This window comes from Protopterus annectens, chromosome 6.part0, assembly GCF_019279795.1.
Source record: "Protopterus annectens isolate FY-2018-M chromosome 6.part0, PAN1.0, whole genome shotgun sequence".
NCBI lineage: Eukaryota > Metazoa > Chordata > Ceratodontiformes > Protopteridae > Protopterus > Protopterus annectens.
In genome coordinates, this window is record NC_056737.1 from 469,251,717 (window position 1) to 469,272,630 (window position 20,914).

Here is a 20,914-nt window from a genome sequence, read left to right on the forward strand (position 1 = left end):
AGGTGATATTGATGTAGAAAAGGTGGCAAATGCTTTGCTCGAAATTTTCAGCAGGCTAGGTTTTCCAAGAGAGAAACTGACTGAACAAGGTGCCAACTTCATGTCAGACCTGCTGCCTTGTTTGTGGAAGTGTTGTGGGGTGAAACGTCTAAAGACCACTCCTTACCATCCCCAGACCAATAGTCTTGTGGAGAGGTTAAACTCTACATTGAACACTATGCTACAGGCATTTGCAGACGAACATGTGAGGGAGGTCTTGGATAGATTAAGCAGGACAAGCTTAACCATTAAACCCAGTAAGTGTCACTTGGGTGTGGCAGAGTTGACTTACTTAGGACACAGAGTGGGAAGTGGTAAAATTAAACCCGAACCTGTTAAGGTGGAAGCTGTTCAAGCATGGCCAGCTCCTGTTACTAAGAAACAAATGAGAGCATTTTCAGGGACAGTGGGGTACTATAGGCAATTTGTGCCCAATTACAACACCATAGCTGCACCCCCTTATGGACCTAACTGGGAAGAAAAACGTGGACAAGGTAGTGTGGACCATAGATTATGAACAGATTTTGGGAGGACCCCTGTGTTAGCCAGTCTAGATTACAATAAAGAATTTATTGTATAGGTAGATGCTTCAAATAATGGGATGGGAGCTGTGCTCAGCCAAGTTTCTGCAGAAGGAGAAGATCACCCATTGGTATATCTAAGCCGTAGACTCCAACCTAGAGAAGAGTGCAATGCAGCCATGGAGAAAGAGTATTTGGCCATAGTATAGGCATTGCAAAAGCTGCAGCCCTATCTTTATGGGAGAAAATTCACTGTACTCACAGATCATAACCCTCTAACATGGCTTAATATGGTCAGTAAGCAAAATGCCAAGTTACTGCGGTGGAGTCTAGGATTGCAAGCATATTATATGACTATATAGCATCATAGTGGGGTTGGTTAATAATGCCATTGCGGATGGATTGTCCAGGAGAAGAGTGGGTTAATATTCCCAGGTAGACCCATTTTTCTCAAGTGTCAATTTTCAAGGGTCACTTGAAAATCGTGTTTGATTCATAAGGGGAGGAGAAATGCGAAGAAAATGAAAACACTCTCATCTGTGTTATCACGTCAGGCAGGAGATTTGTGTATATTAGATTCACTTGAATTGTATGCGAGCATATCTAATTGTGAAAATGTAAATACATTTTTAAAATGTTGAGTATTTTCCTGTTTAAACAGAATTTTTAAAGAATTTGTCAGTGTTTTGATACATTTCTAATTGCGCATGTCTGAGAGGGAGATTCTAAAGTACTGTGGAGAATCAGCTGAACAGTAGGTGATGTCATTAGAATGTTCCTGGTTGCTAGGTGATTATTTGAACAGCTGATTGACAGAAAAATAACTTTTTCAAACATCTGACTGTTATTTTTAAAAATAAGACAGCTGAGACTGTTAAGCTGTGCAGATAAAGTGCTGAGCAGTTTGTGAAGAGTTGCAGTCAGTTGCAGTGCTGTGCAGTGATCTCCAAAGAAAAGAGAACTCACCAAAAACAGTAAGCCTGCCTTTGCCTCTCTGTTATGTTTAGATTAAATCAGGGACAGTATTCTCTAGTTAGATTAAGAAAGTTTAGTTATTCAGACAGAGTTTTTCTAGAATGATGGACTTCTATCCTACAGTTTAATTTTACATTTCTGGTGATTGAATTCTGGTCTTTATTGAAAATTATTGATTTAGAATCATGTAATCATTTTACTTATTATTAAATGTTTTTCATAACTTTATATAGTGGCTGCAAATAAGTGTGTTCTTTAGAGTTTGGAGAGTGATTTGATACTCCCCAGTTCTCCTCGAGGGCCTGGATGCTCTGGTCATTGCTATCATTTATTTTGATATTTAATTTTCATAATTGGACATCCCTTTAGAGGGGCATGAAGACACTCTGATTGTTGGCAGCATTACTGTATTATTTTAGGGAAGGGACACAGCTGGAAATCTGTATCAGGCTTTCCCAGAAGTGTTTGGATATGTGAGCTTTACATTTATGTTGAGTATGAGTGTATCAGAGGTCTTAAACTGGGGCACATTGCTCTGAAGTGTGTAATAAGAAGTTACATTAGGAGTGGACAGACGTATACAGTCCAGTCCCAGATTATAAAGTGTGTTCTTGCTGCGCTCTTAGGGGAAAATTGTGAAATATTACTCCTGTTTAAGTGACAGTCTCATATTGGAGTCAGTATTGAGAATTGAAGCTCCTTAGTTACTGACCCAGGATAGTGGAGGACATCACATTCTGTTGTTGGCAGTCTGGTGGGATATAGCCGGACGTCACATTTTATTCATGACTATAACTAACTCTGAGCCCATATCCTCAGTGTTAGTTAAGAAATTTAGTAATGGGAACTGATTCAAATAACTGGGCTCATTCATTTGGAGGTTAACTGAAACTGACTCAGTCAGACAACCTGACAGTACCAAAGGCTTTCTAGTAGAATGCATCACCAATTTTAAATATAAGACTATTTATGCTAGTATAAAGGACTTGCCCACTTTCCTGCTGACAATGAACCCCCAAAGAATGGGCCTAGAGAATTAGTTTGTATACTTTATGTACGTGGACACAAGACATCATCTGGTGACCCACCCTATGGCAGTTACTGTGGCATTTGCTAGTTATTACATTAATATTTACCAGAATATAGCCAGACTACTTGATCAGGGTACAGTAATGGAGTTATTTGCCTTCATTTGTTGGAATGCAGTGACAGAGGTATAAGAAGGGGAATATATTTTGAGTTAGAATTTATATTCAAAGAAGGGAGGTAAAAAAAACAAAATGACTGGATTCATGAACATCTACACTAAGTGCACATGATTCCGAGTGAACAGACAACACAAGCATAACTCATACCTTCTTCCTAATAATTGTAGTTTTCCTACTTATTTTCTTGCATCTTTAAATACTGAGGGGATTTATAAAGGCTACCACAATGTTTAGACACCCTGTACACTTAGTATAATCTTTCTGAGTGACTAGACAGCACAAAAAAATGTGGTACAAGTGTTCTTGAATACAGATTGAGTACATTTAGTTTAGCCATTCGTGAATCTAGCCCAAAGTAAGATGTGGATTTTTTTGTTTACTGTCATCTAACCTCCATGTTTGTGTCATTCAGTTGTTGGCCAATGGTTTGAAATACATTCCAACTTCAACCTTGGATTTAATATTAGATTTTGTTAGATGTAGGAATCTTGTCAGAAACTTGCATTTAAGACATTTTTCTGCTGTAGCTAAAATAAAACTTCAGAGTTTGCCCCTCATACCCTGTCCTCTTGACACAGTTAATAAAAGGGTACATTTTAAAATCTACAGTATTTTAATTCCACCTCATACTTGTGATTCCATTGTTTATTTAAATGAGGGTTGGGAGGGTGGCCTAATGGTTAAGGTGTTTACCTTACAAACACAAGGTGCAGGGTTTGAGTCTCACAAGGGATAATTGGCTAGGCTTAAAATGGCTTGCAAGGTCAGTTAGCTTAGTATGAATCTATGAAGATATAACCAACAACTTTAACAAGTGGCAAAACTACAAATGTTGTTGCAGCCTAACTAATGGAGAATGGTACGCTTAGGAAAGTTTGTCTATTAATGAGACCATAGTTATTAAATCTTCTGATAATGTTGTAATTTTGTCAACAAAGTGATATAAGGGTATGCATCTCAACCTTTTGAGTAATACGCTACAACATAACAAGAATTCAGAGTCACTCATATCCAAAGTTCAATCTGAACTGATTGAAATCTTGGCTGGTGATATAGAGAAAGGCTTTCTACAAGAAAAATGTTCTTCCAGATTAAGAACTAAGTACAATTTACTGCCTCATTTTTCTGCCTGCCTGGGATTCACAAGAATTTGGAATGATCTTTCCAGGGGATGGGAAACCCTTGGGAACTACTGGCTTTATCTTAGATAAGTCTTTGCAACATTTTGTGATACCGTTGCCGTATTAATTGTAGGGCAATACACATTTCTGGAAAGACAAACGTGTTGTGTAGCAAAAATCACTATTGTCCAGTTATGATGGATGTTGCTAGTTTATTTATGAACACTGAACATAAGCTGGGTATTCAGGCTGTCCTGTACCCTTGTGGTGTATCTGGTGAAGGGAATATTATTGATGATTTAATCATTTTGTTTTCTGGAAAACAATCTTATTTTAATCTTTCTTAAAACTAAAAGGCACAACTAAGTGGAGGAATTTTACACCCAAATATGCCAACCTATGGGCTGGTATGAATATGAAGAGACCTGGTGGTCACATAATAAATATAAATTAATGGCATATTTTTATTGTTAAAGATGACATTCAACAGTTTACCATATTTATAGGTTCATAGGTTCATAGGTTCATACTAGGCTATCTGCCCAAGGGCATTTATAAGCCTAGCCCATAGTTATGTGGCTTTCGCCACCCCTTTAGTTTGAAGAAAACTATGCCTATTATTTTGCTGTGCCTCTGTCAAGCAGTGACACTGAAGTAATCCCTGGGGTATATCTGTGATCTCCCATCCATTGGTCAAGATTCCTCTTGAACAAGGCCAGCGAGTGCTCTGCCTCACATGTACCGGGATTTTGTTCCACAGCATAGGGAGTCTCTGGGTGATGAATCTGTCCCTCCAGCACGTTCTATTAATAACCGTGTCAATGTTTAAGTCTCCCGCCCTTGTGGTTCTGAGGGATCTAGATTTTTTGAGGTGAAGCATATTCATCAAATCTGGGTTTGACATGGCCTTATATGTCAGGCACAGGTCACCTCTGAGCAAGCGGTATGCGACTGAATAGTGCTGGAGTTCTTTCAGTCGGGCAGCATAAGACATATTTTTGAGACCCTTTATCCTTTTGGTGAGGAACTTTTGGGGCCTTTCCAGCTGCTGCAGGTGTCGGGTCAGATACATTCCGAAAGGGGCATTGTACTCAATCATAGGTCTAATGAGTGATGAGTACAGGGGGACGATGACCTCCCTAGATCTAGATGTGAATCCCTTCATGATCAGGTGGGCAATGTAGAAGGTTTTCCTAACTACTTTGGCAACATGAGTGTCAAACGAAAGGTTACTGTCAACCTGGGTCCCCAGATCCCTGATGACTTCTTCTGTGCTCAGTGGATTGCCACCTATATGGTAGCTAGGTGTAACCTTGTTTTTCCTGAAGGGTATGACTATGCATTTCTTGGCGTTTAACTTTAGGCCATGGCTCTGGCACCAGTTATCCATTTCTGTGAGACCCTTCTGAAGGATATCTGTGTCAGATGTGTTTTCGACTATGGCGCTCAGTTTGCAGTCATCTGCAAACTTTGTCAGCCATAACCCTCTTGTGTTTGCTTGTACTTCATAAAAGTAGATGCCGAACAAGAGTGGTCCCAGGACTGAGCCCTGTGGGACACCACTTGTGACAGGCTTTGAGTCTGACATGGCGCCAGCAACTCTGACCCTGTGGGTTCTGTCACTTAGCCAGTTTGCAACCCATCTTGTGATGTATGGATTTACATTCAAGCTGATGAGTTTTTCGATGATACCTGAGTGGGGTATTGTGTCGAAAGCCTTTGCCAGGTCGAGGTAGGCTGTATGGACTGCCTTGCCCTCATCAATGGCCTTGGTGACTGTTTTGAAGAAGTCAACCAAGTTTAAAAGGCATGATCTGCCTTTGACAAAGCCAAACTGGGTTGGATCCAAAGTCTGCAAGTTCTCTATGTCTTTATTTATGAGTTCCATTATGATCCTCTCCATGGCTTTGCAGATAAGGCTTGTCAAGCTAATGGGACGGTAATTTCCAGGGTCGGTGGAGGCACCGCCCTTGTGAAGTGGGACCACAGTCGCCGTGCGCCACTCCTTGGGTACGTATCCTGAGGTGAGGCTAAGATTAAACAGCTGTCCTAACTGCGGGTTTAATTCCTCATTGAGTTCATGGAGCACACAGCCGGGGACACCATCCAGTCCCATGGATGCTGTGTTTTTTGCCTTGGAGAGAGCAGTTCTCACTTGGGCATTGGAGATGTTTGGGGGGCTACAATCCTCTGGTATAGATACCTCTCCTTTTGGGGGGGGAGGGGGGGGTTTGCACTGAATCTGTCAGCCAGTATGTTGGCAATGTGTGTAGTTTCAGTAATCTTCACATCATTTTGAACTAATTCTGAGCATATCTGGGAGTTTCCTCCTAGATTTCTAACATAGCTAAAGAAGGCCTTATGATTGTCTTTTGAGTCCTTGGCGATTTTTCTCTCAAAATTTGCCTTGGATGATTTTATGAGAGCTCTTAGTTTTTTACTTATAATGATCAAAGGTGTCTTACCTTTCAAGGATTTTGCTCTATCTTGTAGTAGCTTCCTCCTTTTGTTGTAGAGCTTGTTTATGGCTGGGGTCCACCAGACTGGATGCTTGCCTTTGGTACAAAGAGTCTTAATCTTGTTTGGGATTGCCTGATCCATGCAGTCCTGTAGGTGCTGGTAGAAGGCATTTGTAAGCGGTTTGAGTAATGTTACCACTGGCTCAGGGGCCTTAAAGGAGACCACACTAGTTTTTAGAAGTGTGAAGTTGGCTTTTGAGAAGTTTTTCACTGTGGTCTTTTTTATTTCAGGTGGGGGCGGGATGTGGACCTCCAGCGAGATCAGTTTATGATCTGATCTCACCAGTGAGGGGTATACTTCCAGTGTTGAACATTGTGATCCCATGTTCGTGATGATGAGATCAAGTATGTTTTCTCCTCTTGTGGGGATGGTGACTAGTTGTTCCATGGCATTTGAGTTTATGAACTCCAGGAACCTTTGGGCTAGAGTGTTTGGGCTTGAGTAGTGTTCCCAGTCTATATTAGGGTAGTTGAAATCACCTAGTATGATCGTGTTTGGAGATACATTTATCCCCTCCAGTGTTTTCAGGAAGGCCATGTGAGGTTCCTGAGTTTGAGAGGGTGGCCTGTAACATGCTACAAATTGCAGAGCAGTCTTGCCTATGGTTAATTGCACCTGGATGGTCTCCGATGCATCGTGCATTGCCACCAACCTTGAGGTGTGTGTGTCCTTTATGAATATGGACACCCCCCCTCCTTTCTTGGTGTTGTCCGGATTTTGGAGCCGGAACGCATGATATGAGGTGAAACCTGATAGTGCTGGGGTGCTCTCAGGAGCCTTGAACCAGGTTTCTGTCACAGCACAGACATCGATGTTCTCCATACTGAGAAGGGCTTCGAGTGCGTGCATCTTGAGATTGAGACTTCTGGCATTGAGCAGCATTACCCTTAGTTTTTTTCCTTTTTGTGTTCTAGGGTGGTAGGTTTAGAATTTGAGCCTTGCCTAAAAGGCACTATGGGGTGGCAAGAGCCTTTGCCAATATCCGGAAGCCCAGGGGTGACAGGTGCAAGCCGTCCCTTGCGAAGCAGCGTGGCTTGTCCAGCATGTCATCCCAGGCAGACAGACATTGGATCCCCTTTGAATGACACCAGAATTTAAGCCAATTATTAAAGCTGATCATCTTATCACTGTATTGTGGCATCATTCTAGGTGAAGGTAGGATACTGCTCAAGGTCAGGGTCATACCTGCCTGGGCTACATAATCAGAGAGCTCTTCAATGTCTCTTTTCATGTATCCAAAATCAGAAGAGGTTGATACTCCACAACAAACGAAGCAAACCAGATGAATGAAAAGACAAGTCCTTTATTCGAATAAGTAAGCGCTTTCACGTTGCTCAGAACGCTTCATCAGACTTCAACAAACCATAAAAATTTGAATCAACTTATATATAAGTAAAACACCAATGAAAATCACATTAGCAAGTCACATGCAAGTTACAAAAATACATCATTTCCTTTCCATAAAAATACATAAAATAAAATATATAAATATATATATCCTAAAAATCTCATGCTAATAAATGAATAGTAGAAGTAAAATGTTAAAACATACTAAAACATATATTAGATAATGAAACATATTACTACTGTTTAATGTTTCAAAGGTTTATCTAAAAAAATGGACTCAATGAAAATTTATCATTGAGACCATGACCTTATTCGCAGATAGCTTAATTATCCACTTTGCCTCAGCTTTTTCTGTCTTATTGCCAATATTACCAAGTCTTTCTGTCTCTGTTAACTGTCCTATTACTAAAAATCTAAAGGCATGTGTGGTGTCATTTTGTAGTACATGCTTGGCTAGGGCATTCCCTTCATTCTCTCTATGTATAGCATACAAATGCTCTCGTATCCTTTCTCTTAAAGTTCTATTAGTCTTTCCTATATAGAAACAATAACATTTTATGCAGGATGCTAAATAAATCACATTTCTTGACTTGCAATCAGCGTATTCATTGAACTCATATTTAACACCAGTGTCTGGATGTATAAAAACATTAGATTTCATTATATATATACACTGGTTGCAAGAGCGACATGCAAATGTACCCTTTCTCTCAGAGGAGATCTTATTTTTAGGCACTCTCTCATAACAAAGCATACGTTTCAAAGATTTAGTATTCTTATAGCTAAAAGATGGTTTCTCACCCACTAAGTCTTTTATACCATCATCTAACTGTAGAATATTCCAATGTCTCTTAATAATGTTGACAATAGAAGTATTATTATTAGTAAAGGGTATCACTAGTCTCCTCTTATCATTATTCCTCACTATAGGTCTCTCATCTATACTGCCTTGTTTTTTAATAAAAGGACGTCCTAGATGTGTACGTTCGAAAGTATCCAATGAACGCATATCTCTATTGCAATAGCCTCTATCTCTAAAATCACTTTCTATAGTTTTTAATGCATTATAAAAAAACAAATCATCACTAGTTATGTTAGAAAAACGTTTCACCTGATTATTTACAATGTTTTTATGTATATGGGGCGGGATGTGGACCTCCAGCGAGATCAGTTTATGATCTGATCTCACCAGTGAGGGGTATACTTCCAGTGTTGAACATTGTGATCCCATGTTCGTGATGATGAGATCAAGTATGTTTTCTCCTCTTGTGGGGATGGTGACTAGTTGTTCCATGGCATTTGAGTTTATGAACTCCAGGAACCTTTGGGCTAGAGTGTTTGGGCTTGAGTAGTGTTCCCAGTCTATATTAGGGTAGTTGAAATCACCTAGTATGATGGTGTTTGGAGATACATTTATCCCCTCCAGTGTTTTCAGGAAGGCCATGTGAGGTTCCTGAGTTTGAGAGGGTGGCCTGTAACATGCTACAAATTGCAGAGCAGTCTTGCCTATGGTTAATTGCACCTGGATGGTCTCCGATGCATCGTGCGTTGCCACCAACCTTGAGGTGTGTGTGTCCTTTATGAATATGGACACCCCCCCCTCCTCTCTTGGTGTTGTCCGGATTTTGGAGCCGGAACGCATGATATGAGGTGAAACCTGATAGTGCTGGGGTGCTCTCAGGAGCCTTGAACCAGATTTCTGTCACAGCACAGACATCGATGTTCTCCATACTGAGAAGGGCTTCGAGTGCGTGCATCTTGAGATTGAGACTTCTGGCATTGAGCAGCATTACCCTTAGTTTTTTTCCTTTTTTGTGTTCTAGGGTGGTAGGTTTAGAATTTGAGCCTTGCCTAAAAAAGGCACTATGGGGGTGGCAAGAGCCTTTGCCAATATCCGGAAGCCCAGGGGTGACAGGTGCAAGCCGTCCCTCATAAGCAGCGTGGCTTGTCCAGCATGTCATCCCAGGCAGACAGACATTGGATCCCCTTTGAATGACACCAAAATTTAAGCCAATTATTAAAGCTGATCATCTTATCACTGTATTGTGGCATCATTCTAGGTGAAGGTAGGATACTGCTCAAGGTCAGGGTCATACCTGCCTGGGCTACATAATCAGAGAACTCTTCAATGTCTCTTTTCATGTAGTCCAAGGAGGTACGTCTCAGGTCGTTGACACCAGCATGGACAATGACTGAGTCGTACTTGTACCTGCTGTTGAGAGACCTGAGTGCTTGCGTTATGTGGCAGATTCTAGTGCCCGACAGGCAGCTTACTGTGACCTTCTCCTTACTCAGTCTGGTGAGCAGGACGTCAGTGTGCCTGACTATGGAGTCACCAATGACTAGTGTGTCTTGCATTGTGTTTGGCCTTAAGGGCTGTGACTGTTTGACACTCTGACTGTGTGGTCTATGTGTTGCATGTGTTGGGTCCTGAGGTGGTAGTTGTTTGGGCGTCTGCTTTGGAGGCCACTGCTGTTTTGGTAGATTTTTGGTCAGAGCCTCCGAGTATGTCTTTGTGTGATTATGTGTATGATTTGAAGTTCTGATGGGACTATGTGTGACTGGGTATGTAGTGTGCGTGGTTACCTTCTCCTCCTGTCTGGTCTTGCCAGTCCTTTGTTGAGAGAGCTCAGCCTCCAGTTTGGCCGTATAGTTGCATCTCTCGCGTGTATTTGTGTTTTGTGGGAGAAGGAGAGGATTGTCTGTGTACATGAGGCAATTGTAACATTGCCTCAATATTCCCAGGTTCACCAGTTGAGCAGGAGAGGACACTAGCAACTGATCCCTCGACATGCTAGAAGTAATAGATAAGAAAACTTACAAAAGACTCCGGGGGATGTGGGTTCTAGGCTGGTGGGGTACTATCTATAATAATAGTGCTTTATCAAGGTGCAAGTACTGTAGGAGCAAGTGCTAGGCTTTACAGATAGAGAATAGTCTACTTGGGAATCAAGTAGAGATGAAGTTTTTAGTTATAGGATACGCTGGTTAGATTGGCAGTACAGTTAGAGGAAGGTAGTTTTAAGGGAAAATTTGAAGAGTGGAATTTAGGTAGCCCGAATAGTTTAACCTTGTTTAACCGCCGCTGCTCTTGTGTGCAACAGTGGCAACTTCGCGCTAACGCGTGCTTTATAGCAGGGGGCTATTAGTCAATGACATGCCACAGTCATTATTTTGTAGTCTCTGAACAAATGTACACAAATCTGATTTAGTAATTCACCAAATGCAACCATACCCCAGTCACATTAAAGAAATATGCAGTGATGTCCTCGATATGGGCTTCCAACATCCATACCCTGATCGCTTATAGAGCTGAGTCTTTGGCTTAGCACCCCTGGTCCCTTTCACACCACTCTGTATGGGAACCACAATGTATTCTAAGGTCCCTTCTCCAAGATAACTTCTTTGCAAACATAGTATTTTATACACACATACGTATATGCACACATGCCCACATATACATAATTCCTAGGGAAGGCTCACAAAATTATCCAATTTCCCATGGCTTTCTTCCTAGCACTGTATTACTAATACTACTGTAGTTAGGGCTAGAGACCCAAACCCAACATTTACCTGCCACACTTAATTTAGTCAAATATGAAGTATAAAACTCAATATTTCACTGATAGTAGACTCAAGCAACCTAATTAATTAGAGGCAGAAGCCACAGCTTTAGCAACCTACACTGGTAAATAATGACCCTTTACTCGGATAATAAATAACTTTAATGACCCTCTTCTCAGATAATAAATAACTATAATGTAAATATAAATGAATTCTAGCATAGAAGCTTAAAAGTGAATAAAGAAAAGTTTACTTACAATGAAAAGTGCGGATACAGATTAAATATATATAGAGGTCGAAATAGCACACAAAGAAAAATAAATAACAGTTATACAGACAGAAATATTTAAAGAAATCTAACTAAGCTAAATAAATAAATCTATCTACCGCTAGCTTAAAGAGTACTGCACCCTTAATGTTCTAAGTTCCTAAAAGATACAAAGCAGAACTGCAGACATCAATCTTACAGGAAAGTGGTCACCTCAACATCTGTATCAAAACTAGATTGTTCTCTGGTTTCAAATCCAAATATACATTCATTTTGCTATACAGAAACACAAGAATCATCAGATTATATAATTTCCTTTCCCACACTAAAACAATTGTAACAGACTATATTGTTTTTCCCACACTGATATTTTGAATACAAAGGACTGTATTCTCGGCTGTAACCATGTGCCTCTTTGAGGTATATTATAATTGCATTTTTATGACACTTGGTTTTTCCCATCTCTAAATGTTTATGTGACTTAATTATATGCAAGAAACTGCAGAAAGTTATACTTTGTATCTCAAATACAAATTTCATCTACCCTTTTCATCATTACAGAGAAAAGCTAACAGGGTTCCATGCATTTTAGGCTGCAGGAAGCATGCATATTGCTGGTTAAACAGAACTCATATACAGCTTGCGAAGGTGCCATAGTTCTAAAATATGAGAGAGATAAAAATCACATTTGGCAACCCTATATTATATAGAACACAGGAATTCACCTGACATGGATTTTATCTTGGAGCACCAGCTAAGATTGTCTGGGTTTTTTTCCCTCACCCCCCACCCCCCAAGGATGCATAATCCCAACCTCCCCTACTCTGCTACCAAGTCTTTGGGTTGTTAATTGAACCCAAGTCTCCTTAATTATAGTCAAATCTTGATTTCTCTATGCCACTGGTACAGCAAGCACAACACTTTTTCTGCCAACAAGAAAGTTCAGCATACCATTTCCCTGCTAACTCCACTACTTCCAGATATCTTAAGTGATAATAACAATATAGTATAGATCATAACTCTTTAAATATTAACGTCAGCAAGTGATTAATAAGGTGGTGCTTTATTAGATAAAAATAAATATACGAGTTCTAAAAGTACAATTTTGTTTCATTTTACATTCAAGCTTTTTTTTTTATTTAGTTTGGTGTTGCAAATGAGAAGTGATTGTTTTGGTACACTGTAGTATCCAAGTGTTCTATAAATGGATGGACGTTTCTCTTTAGTAATTGCCTTTTAGCATAAGGTTGTTACAGTCAGCAACCAGTATTTTGTTAGCGATCACAAAGTCTAGTGCTATAACTAGATAGGGTTGGCGAGCTGCCCTTACTCAGTCTACTATGAGAACTAATAAGTACCTTGCAAAGCAATGAGTTGTGCAAAGACCTCCAGTGGTTTGTGGTTGCTTACTGTGTTCCATCAAGTGTATGCTGTCAGCAAGGTAGCATTGAGAGCAGAACATTTTTTTAAAAAGTAATTTCATAAGTCCATTCTGTCCTGTTTAAAAACATTATTAAAAGCCTGCTCTGTAGTACAGAAAGGTAAAGCCAGATGACCTAAGATCGAGTAGTGGCTTATGTTCCAGATGAGCTAGAGGTAAGGATGGGAAATGCGTTATTACATCTCCCCTGTCCTGGGGGAGGGCGTGGTGGTTCCCAGAGGGCTCTCTGCCACTCCGGTGTTATAGAGGAAAGGACTGTAGCATGGAAAGCAAGATGCCAGATTTGAAAAGGGTGTATGCTCTGGCTACCTTATCCAGAAGGTAATCCATGTCCATATATGCAAAGGAACACACTTGTGTAGGATACAGAGGTATCAGTGATCAATGCAATGATACAGGTGTGCAGATCACCACCAAGGGAGGTGTTAGGGCTTGCAAAGTACATATGTTGCATGTGTGTGTGTGTGTGTGTGTGTGTGTGTGTGTGTGTGTGTGTGTGCGTGTGTGCGTGTGTGCGTGTGTGCGTGTGTGCATGTGTGTGTGTGTGTGTGTGTGTGTGTGTGCTGATGACAACATAAAGTACCCCCATGACAGTCTGGATGACATCCCCCTCTAGAGAGGCTCCCACCCTTGTGCTCTGTCTGGAGAAAGGATTTGATGGTTAGCAGGCACATAAGCAAAAAAGATATTAAAAAATGTACTATTGAATCTTCACTGGCTTATATACAGTAAACATGTACTAGACATGGAAGTAATTATAATGGATTATACACTCATGCATAGAAATATAAACACACATTAGTACAAATCACTTTCAATGTGTCATCTTTACACATGGTACTCAGTTGCTGTCATTGTATATATGGCATGGTTTCCTTTCTGTGCTTTAAGAGACAGAAAGTCATGCATTATGTTTCTGTTACACATTTGTGCACACAGTCTTAGCAGGCTGGTCTGTATTAGCCAGGAATGTACTGATCACTATGCACATCCTATAGATATAAGATACTCACACACACACACACACACACACACACACACACACACACACACACACACACACACACACACACACACGCACACACACACACACACACACACACACACACACACACACACACACACTCACATACATTACATTGTATATGATTCATGCAGAACTTATATGTCTCTTTCATAAACGATTCTGCAATGACAAAGACAACCCAATTGCAATCATTCTTACTCAAGAAAATATGTGGGTTGCCCTACATTTCTTTTTGATATTTCCATGTCTGTTGGGCTAAGACGTTGGTCCTTCTGCTATATACCATAGCCCACAAACAGGTCAGTCACCATGCAATAACAGGCCATAGACCTATGAGACATGCTACATGTATTATTTTAATAAGAAGCACAGGCAATCATTGTTTACAAACTAAAAAATGCTGCATCTGTAAATAGCAAACATACAAAGCAGAAGGGCATGCAGAGGTCAACACCACAAGTTTGAATATTTATGAGTCCAGGAGCATGTAGTGATGTATAACATGATTCTGTGATACATAGAATGCGCAGATGATATACCTGTGATCATCCTAGCGACAAAAACACTCTGTCATGTACATATTACCATGGTATATATACATTCAGATGCCACTCCCACTAGTGGCATGTCCACACCTTAGGTGTGTTACATCTATCACCCAGTGATCACACCAAAGTCAGCACTCTGCCATCTGTGTATGTGCACAGTTGTCATGAAGCATAACATGGTATTAATGCTCATACCACAATCACAGAAACCATCAGCAATGACTGGGAAGCTAAACACAGATGCACTTTGCTATAATGGGAATGCACTACATGTGTGCGCATCCACATCACTCATGCAGCTCATGCTGTCTGTACATGCAGTGGTGCAATATTAACAGCATTTAAGAATGGGAGGGTACATATAGAGCAGTGTGTGCATAATTTATGATGTCAGGTGTAGTACAGCAGACATGGCCACAGCAGTAGATGACATTGTACAAGCATAACACTCATGCAGCATGCTTTGAAGTCATGAAGATGGCTACAGGGAAGTACCCATGGCAACTGTAAACCATATAAGTTTAAGTGATGTTGAATATGCTTTCATAAGGTTATCTGTGCATCAGATGATAATGTGTACAACTCTGCTGCTGGTGATATAGCAGAAATATGTTTAAATAGCAATGTGGCTTTGAAACCATTACCAACATGCATATATTGCAAGCAATTACTACTTCTTTTCTAGCAGAGTCTCTTGGTAAGTAGCTATAAGTGGCAGTTTCAGATGAGACATGACTTGCCATTGGATTGTAATGCACCCCATGATTGTATTGTTCATCAGAGATGTTCAATGTGTTATGGTGTATTGTGACACATTGTTTTAAAAAAAAAAAAAGGATATACCTCAAGGTTGGTCAAACATGACAATACACTTGAGCTTCTCCACGTTCAAATTACCATAGGCAAAACTCCATACCAATTCCTTGCAAGCTATAGGTCCCACTGTATGACTCAGGGGACCCATAACATGTATTTAAACTCATTGGAAACACTCATCATCCAACACAATACCATATTTGTGGGTGACTTTAATTACTCCACTATTAACTGGGAATCATATATGACACCAAATGTACAGGCGCAGAGATTACTGGATTTTGTAAACACAAACTCCCTGGACCAGACTGTCAATACACTGACCAGGGGTGCAAACATATTGGATCTGGTCCTCACTAATATAGCAGAGTGCTGCACACCCCTAGTGTAATGTATTTCCTGGTAAGGTCAGACCACAAAATATTCTCCTTTGAAGTAAAAATAAAAATTGGAAACCCCAGCTAACCTTAGAATATTCAAGAACTACACCAAGGCTAACTTCCTACCTGGATGACCTGGCAAAATTTCAAGCCCCCATAAATCCTGAGAAAACAAATGCCTACACGTACAGAACTAACTCAGAAAACACACAACATCAACAGGCTGTATAACAGAAGAAAGAAAACCATGGCAAATATTAGGAGGTGTAGTACCCAGCAGGATAAAAGTACTCTCATCAAACTACACAAACAATTCAGAGGACAAATAAAGTCTACCAAAGCCAGATTTTAGGTAAATTTGGCCTCCCGGCCCAAGGACAACCACAAGGCATTCTTTATCTATGTCTACAACCTCAAAGATAATACACAGTTGTGTGCACAGCTCATTGTTAATGGAGCCACTTATACTGAGCCAGAAGATATAGCAAACCTACTGGCTGACAAATTCAACTCATTCTTTACCCCTGTCTCCCTCTCAACCTCCCTTCAGGAAATGCCAACAAATATAACTCCCCTTACTATCATTATGGAACAAGGAACAGGTCCTTAATGCTCTTTCTAAGGCAAAGAACACTGCAACAATGGGCACAGGCAATATCCCAGAATGCCTTCTAAATAGCACAAAACATGACATATCAGGCCCTCTAGAATTGCTATTTATCTGTAGCTTCCAAACAGGCTTTGTGCCTCACATGTTGAGCAACAGTCATCCCTCTGCACAAAGGTGGGCCATCTAACAGACCCTGAAAACTACAGACCCATACGCCTAACTAGTCTCATGTGCAAAGCCATGGAAAGAATCATCATGGAAATTATCAGTAATGGCATAGGAAGCTTCCATACACTGGATCCAACCCAATTTGGTTTTGTGAAGGACAGGCCATGCATACTCAGTCTGGTGGACTTCTTTGAAAAGGTCACCAAAGCAATGGATGAGGACAAAATTTCTCACACTGCCTACCTTGACCTGGCCGAGGCATTTAACACAATATTCCACTCGGGCATTATTGACAAACTCAAGAGGTTAGGTATAAACCTTTATATCAGCCAGTGGATAGCCAGCTGGCTCACAGATAGGATCCAGAAAGTTAGAATTGGGGAGTCCCCCTCTACAAAGAGGCCAGTCATAAGCACAGTCCCTTAAGGATCGGTCCGGGTACAGCTCCTTTTTGACATGTACTTCTCTGAAGTCAAGGCCAATGCCAGTGGCCTCTGGCTGGTAAATTTGCAGATGATTGTTACTCAGGAGCAGTCATAGAATACAACACTGCCACAAATGTTTTCCTGGAAGGGCTAACACAGACAAATAACTTGTGTCACAATCATGAACTAAAACTAAATGCCAAGAAATGCATAATAGTATCCTGTGGGAAGTCATCTACCCCTAGTAACTATCATATTGACAACATACCCCTAAGAGTTGATCCAGTAGTCAGGGACTTGGGGGCACACATAGACAGTAATGACAGTAATCTAGCCTTTGACCATCATGTGTCTACAGTGGTGAGGAAATCATTCTATGTTGCACAACTTGTAAACAAAGGTATGACATCTAGGTCCAAAGAGGTCATTGTTCCATTGTATTGAGCATTGATCAGATCTATCATTCAGTACAATGCCCCCTTTGGTATGTACCTAACCAGGCACATCCAAAAATCGGAATGTTTATAGAAATTCCTCACTAAAAGAATACAGGGCGTAAGTAACATGTCCTGTGCAGACCACCTCAATGCCCTATCCTTGTATTCTGTCTCCTACATGCTGTTGAGGGGACATCTATGCCTGACATACAAGGCTTTGTCAGATCCCACCCTGATGGACCTCCTGCATATCTGCAAAACAAACAGCACCAGAATTACCTGTTCTAAAGAATTAAACCTTGTTTGTGATATCAATAGGACCTGCTGGAGACACAGGTATGTTTCCTAGGGAGTACTCCTTTTCTGGAACAGGCTCCACACCCATGTGAAGCAGAGTTCCTCCCTAACCCAATTCAAGTGTAACTTGGACAACTGGATAGGGAAAAGGAAATTCATCCCTGGTTTGGAACATATGTCTCTCATGAACACAGACAACCTGTAAATGGTTCATTTCCTAGGCCTCTTCTTATAAGTGTTTAATCTCCGAAGCCCTTGCTTACACTTATCAAGGGTACCAGAGCTTGTAAGAGATTTGGGATTCAAGCAAAGCAATGTCTTTTGGCTTCTCCCATTAGGAGTTGCCACAGTGGATCACTGATCTGCAGATTGATTGGCAGTGGAGTTTTTATGGTGTCAAGTTTCCAGGCCGGTGCTCAACCTTCAGAGAATACACACGCACACATGCACCTACCTGCATGTCTTTAAAACTCACTTGATCAAAGGGAGGACATGCAGCCTCCTCCCAGAAGGTGTTCCAGCCAAGAATTGAACCAGAGAACCTCTTACTTTGAGAGGACAATGCTAACCACTGCACCACCATGGCCAAGATTTGGGGGCTAGACTTAAAAAGGCCCTTGTGGTTGTTAGGCTAGTACACACCTATGAACCTATGAACATCAGAGAATGTTTAACTGCTTGCATAAAAAATTGCTGTCCAGGCTATATATAGAGACTGATACTGTCACCATGATACATACAGATGTTGGCATTCCCCAGCAAGTCACTGTAGGGCAACACAAATAGAGCAACAAAGTGACACTGCTAACTCACAGGCCAAAACAATATATGATGAAAATGTTAGCTCCTTTGTCTTACAGAGACATAATATAGGTATAGATATAGCTCAGGGACACTACACTGGGCTGTGCACACTCAAACAGTGCCACAGATGGCATGTGCTAGCATGCTGGACTGCTGCAGAACATTGATGCCACACAATGCTTCCAGCATAGGACATTTGCTTGTGAGGAAGGTTGAATGATGCTTGTTCCTGTATGCATTTTCTATCCCCGTGTAAATATCTAGATTACTTTCTGATTTCACTAAAAACAGAGATTTACACATTTGTGGTGGCACTTTATTTCAAAGCCTTGGAAAGACATGGAGTTATAAACCTATCCTCCATTGTGCTGAGTCTGGCAATTGGTGCAGATGTTTAAGGCTTTGAACTGTGCTTTTAATGGTACAAGGTTTGATTCCTTCAGCTCTCATTTGCCTGCTATGTGACACCGAGCAAGTCAATTAACAATAAATCGCTCCTGAGTTGCACTTAAAAAGGACTGTGTGCCAGTGGGCCTACCTGGTTAACAAATAGATATTATTATTGACCAATCCACATTGAACTATTTCCTATACAACATACACAATAGCTCAAACCAAACAGAATTTAAAAAATTAACTCTGTCTACACTTGGAAATAATATGTAGCTAAACCCATCTGCCAGAAAACGTATCAGTACCCCCAGTCTTATTTCACCTAGCATTTTTCTGTCACACATTTCTGCCATTATAAACCTCCAAACATTCTTTTTTTTTCCTATCATAATATCTCCAAAACTCTGTCATCTAACTACACTTACCCTTGGGTTCCTACAACCAAAAGCCAGTGCAACAATCAGAGTGGCAAATTCATATATCACTTTAAGCCTTGGTCTACTTTAAATACATAAAGTATTATTCACATGCCAGTGTAAATCATCTGCTTAATTCTGAGTCTTGAGTTTAATGTTTTTAGCAAACAACTGTATGAGTATTGCATGTATCTTGTATTAACTACCCAGCTTTTCAGGCAGCAGAGGTGCTGTACATTATATATACTGCATTTTCCGTCTACTCCCTTTTTGTAATCTGCATTGACTTTACTGTGCTGCTGTATTTGTGACATCATTTAACCAGGTAAGACATGCATACAAACTTAATAAATAAATAGAACCCTTTCTCTTTGTGTTATAAATTTCTGCTTTAATAATAGGCTACTATAAGTGTGTTATCCCCACAGGCACTGTAATTTAGTCAAAGACTTTCACACACAACATCTGATCCCCAAATAATCAGTGCAGAGTGAAAATGATTTTAGACAGCCTTAGTAATCTAATTCCCTAACCTCATTTATCCTTTTAGTATAAAACCGTCGTGATCTCACTGACTGGGTGAAATATTTTGCCAAATAAGAACAAAAAGCAACATTATACTCATGACTGATCATATCAGAGGCTTGCACAGAGGAATTAAAATCTGAACTCACCTGTTTGCAGTATCTGACAGGATTAAAAGCACTACCAAAAATTAACTCATCATAATAGATGCATATTACGGTCAGATCTGAAATCTTTCTATATAATTGCATCCAGATTTTCAGTCTTTTTGCCATTTTTAACACATTTTTTTAATTTTCGGTGTGTTTTTAATTAACCTAATACATTTTCTATAACACAGTTCTGTACACAGGAAATGAAGCTGTTACTTATGCAATACTATTTTAAATCTGTTAGGTGTGCTTGGAGTAATTGAAGCTTATTGTGATGTGACTGCATGTCTAGCTGTACACCAGTCTATATCTTTGGTTGCAGATACAACAGATCACAATTTTATGTCAGCAATAAGACAACAGTTTATGGATGTTGTAATGATCACTCCAGCCCCCCCCCCCCCCCATTTACTCACAGACTTTACTGTTCTCTTGTTGGTTTAACTCTACTTTATTTTCTGTAACAGCCATACCAGGAATGGTACAGTATGTGTGATCTAACAATGCATAATATGTGGGTACAGAAACATGCCTAAACATTCACAGAGTTCTAAAAAAGGGCATTGCTCTTTATTCAATGACACTAAATTTTGAATTTTCTTCTTTTATTAAAGAGATTTTTTTAACTAGAACCTTATGTTGTGCACAGTTTAGACTTACTGGTATGGAGTCCGCAGGGTCTGATTTAGGCTGACCCTTATAGTAGGGACTACTGAAGTCTGTTTAGGAATGACACACATAATTAAAATGGATTTACTGAAAATGAATAGCAGTGGATTGATGATGCATTATTAAATGTTGCCTAAAATATACCTGGAATGTTATTTGGTCTCTTCCAATTTATGTAGCTAATTTTATTAACTCCAGCAGTGTCTTGCTTAGCAATATGGGACTCAGTATCTTCCTGTTTAA

At 40.2% G+C, this 20,914-nt stretch overlaps 1 long non-coding RNA gene across 1 annotated transcript; it reads right to left on the reverse strand.

The window, feature by feature from the left end:
• Positions 1–6,592: 6,592 nt before the first annotated feature.
• On the reverse strand, positions 6,593–8,994 carry LOC122804064. The gene is made up of 2 exons (XR_006365162.1): positions 8,888–8,994; positions 6,593–6,633 (listed from the first exon to the last, which is right to left on the reverse strand). It is a non-coding gene; the product is annotated as an uncharacterized LOC122804064 (long non-coding RNA).
• Positions 8,995–20,914: the final 11,920 nt, after the last annotated feature.